Genomic DNA, 3,762 nt, shown 5'->3' with positions numbered 1-3,762 from the left:
GAGTTGAAGATAGAGGCTATCAATTCGAATAAAATAGTGGAAGAATCTTTAGATTAAAATCCATATCTTTAGACTTAATCAATTTATATACTAATTAGGTTCTGATTTTTCTTTTGCAGTTATGGCCACCATCTTGTCGCTCCGATTACTATTAGATAGTGATAAATTGATGGGACCAAATTTTGATAGCTAGTATTGAAAGCTCAAAATAGTCTTGGAGAACGAATGGATCTTGTATGTATTGACAGATCCGGCACCCGAGGAGCTAGCTCCGAATGCACGTAGCACGGTCAGAGATACTTATCAGAAGTGGCTCAACGATCGAACTATGATTTGTTGTATTATGCTAATGGCGATAAATGATGAGTTTAGCCCTCGTTTCGAGAATGATCGGCCACATGATATGTTACAAATGTTGAACGAGTTCTTTGGCACAATCAACGATGTTAAGAGGTACAAGATTAGTTGTGCCATCTTCAACACTAATGAGGGAAGGAGCATCAGTCATGAATTGTATATGATCGAGATGATTGAGCGCCTAAGCAAGCTCAGCTTTCTCCTATATGAGCAGTTAGGAAAAGATGCTATTTTGAACTCTCTACCCAAGTCCTACCTTCCTTTTCTTACTCATTTTCGAATGATAAAGCCTGCAGTTAACTACCACAGTTTACTGGGATTACTGCAAAACTTTGAGAAGGATCACTAGCTCCAAAAAGAGTTGATGAATGTTGTGGGAGGGTCTTCTTCTGGATGTCGATTCTTTAAGAAAAAAAAGAAGAACAAGAACAACAAGAAAAGGGTGTAAAGTGCTGGAGCACCCAAGACCAGTCAGATCAAAAAACCCAAGTCCGACCAGAGTCAGGCGGAATGCTTCTACTGCAAGAAGCTGGGGCACTAAAAAAGAAATTATCCTCAATACATTGCCTTTCTGGATCCGAACAGATCGAGAAAGAAGCAAGTTATTGCTGGACAAAGTAATTATACGATAACACCTTATAATTTTTTAATTTGTGATTCCACTATCTGGATATTAGATACCTAAAGTCTTTTTAATATTTATAATTCGTTGTAGGATCTGCAGATCAATAGGAGATTTGAAGAAGATGAAAGATTCCTTAATGTTGGAGATGGAAGATCAATTTCAGTTCTAGCGTTAGGGACTATTAAGCTTATATTCAAGTCTAATGTAATTGTTCTAAGTGAATGTCACTTTTGTCTTTTTTTTTTATTGAATATTATTTCTGTAGATCTTTTGATCATGTACGATTATGAAATTTTAATAAAAAAATAATTTTAATATCATTATGAATGGTGTTAATATGATGAATAGACAACTGAACAATGGTATTTACATATTATCACAACCTGTTAGTGTAATGTACACATCCAACAAATATTCTAGAATTAGTGATATCTTCAACATCTACCTTTGGCATTGTAGGTTAGGTCATGTTAACAAGAACAGAATAAACAGGTTGACATAAGAAAAAATTCTCGAAGTCAGTGATTGTATATCACACCCAACCTGTGAGTCCTATCTCTAGAAAAAATGACCAAATCATCTTTTATTGAAAAAGACGAACGAGCCAGTGAAGTTTTAAGTCTGATACATACTGATGTATGTAGACCTATGAACACTAGTGCTAGAGATGGATATTATTATTTCATTACATTTACAGACGATCTATCGAGATATGGCACATCTACTTAATAATACATAAGTCAGAATCATTTGAAATGTTCAAATGATTCCATAATGAAGTAGAGAAACAATCTGGAAAGAGTATTAAAACTCTTCGATCTGATCAAGGAGGAGAACACATCTCTAGTGAGTTTCTAACATACTTAGAAGAGAATGGGATTCTCTCACAATGGACCTCTCCTGGAACACCACAGCATAATGGTGTATCAGAAAGGAGGAATCGAATTCTGTTAGACATAGTTCGATCTATGATGGGCTTTGCAAGTCTGTCGATTTTTTTTTGAGATACGCACTCGAGTCAGCTTGTTATATTTTACATAAAATTTTGAGTAAGTCTGTAAGTAAAACATCACTGAGATGTAGACAAGACGTAAACCAGTACTCTCTCATCTGAGGATTTAGGGATGTCCGGCTTATGTCAAACGATTGAAAACTGACAAGTTTGGATCTAGATCTGACAAATATCTACTTATAGGGTATCCAAAGGAGACCAAGAGATATTACTTCTACCTTGTTGACGAACAGAAGGTGTTCGTCAGCAATAAGACTGTGTTTTTAGAAAAAGAGTTTCTTGGTGAAGGAACTAGTGCCTCAAAGATTGAACTTGATGAAGTTTGATTGGTAGAAGAACCGACACAATCTAGTAAATCCATAGAGTCGGACTTGATTAGATCAAATCCAAAATTTATTATAGAAATATCTTTAAAGAGATCCGATAGAGTACCGCATCAACCAGATAGATACTATGATTTTTTAATCCAGGATGGAGATCCAGCTAAACTCGATAAGAACAATGAGGATCTGAACATCTATATGGATACGATGTAGAGGTTTGACTCTGATAAGTGACTAGAAGCTATGAAATCTGAAATGGAGTCCATAAAAATCAATAATGTATGGACATTGGTTGACCCACTTGAAGGGATAAAATTCATAGGGTGTAAGTGGATCTTCAAAAAGAAGAGGGGCGCAGACAGAAAGATGGAGACCTATAAAGCTCGTCTAGTTGTCAAAGATTACCATCAGCGTTATGGTATTAACTATGACGAGATATTTTCTCCTATGACAATGCTCAAGTCTATTCAGATTATACTTATGATAGCAGCATATCTGGACTATAAAATCTGATAAATGGATGTGAAATCAGCCTTCCTAAATAGAGAGCTAGAAGTTGAGGTGTATATGATACAACCTGAAGGTTTCATATCCACAGATGAGTCTAAGGTGTGCAAGCTTCAAAGGTCTATCTATGGACTTAAGCAGGTATCTCGAAGTTGGAATATGTATTTTGATAAAGTGATCAGAACGTATGGCTTCATTAAGAATGGAGAGGAACCCTGCATATACAAATGGGTTAATAACTCTGTGGTAGTATTTTTTATTTCGTATGTCGATGATATTTTTTAATCAGGAATGACATCCTTGCATTACAGGGAATAAAAGTTTGGTTGTCATCACAGTTCTCCATGAAAGACTTGAAAGAAACATCTTTCATCTTTGGGATGAAGATCTATGCTTGGATTATCCCAATCGATGTATATTGATACTGTACTAAAAAGGTTCAGCATGAAAAATTTTAAAAAAAGCTATCTTTCAATAGGCCAAAGAATTTCTCTCTTGAAGAGTGATTGTCCGACAACTCCTTAAGAGAGAGAGAGCGTATGAGTAGAATTTCATATGCTTTGGCAGTAGGATCTATTATGTACGTCATGACATGTACGCGATCAGATGTGGCATACTCATTAGGAGTAGTGACAGATATCAGTCCGATCCAGATGAAAATCACTGGAATATCGTAAAGACCATCCTTAAGTATTTGAGAAATACTAAGGATCAATGGTTTATCTATGGAGAATCTGACCTAAAACTTGTGGAGTTTACAGACTTCAGTTTTCAGTCAGATCATGACGATAGTAAGAATGTGTCAGGATATATTTATATCCTGAACGGTGGAGCAATTTACTGAAAAAGTTTCAAGCAGCACACTGTGGCCGACTCTACTTGTGAGGTGGAATATATCATGGTATTCGATGCTGCGAAGGAAGCTATGTAGCTATGAA

This window comes from Elaeis guineensis, chromosome 1 (assembly GCF_000442705.2).
Source record: "Elaeis guineensis isolate ETL-2024a chromosome 1, EG11, whole genome shotgun sequence".
Lineage (NCBI taxonomy): Eukaryota > Viridiplantae > Streptophyta > Magnoliopsida > Arecales > Arecaceae > Elaeis > Elaeis guineensis.
The sequence above is the reverse complement of the archived record's forward strand: the minus strand, read 5'-3'. Positions refer to the sequence as shown.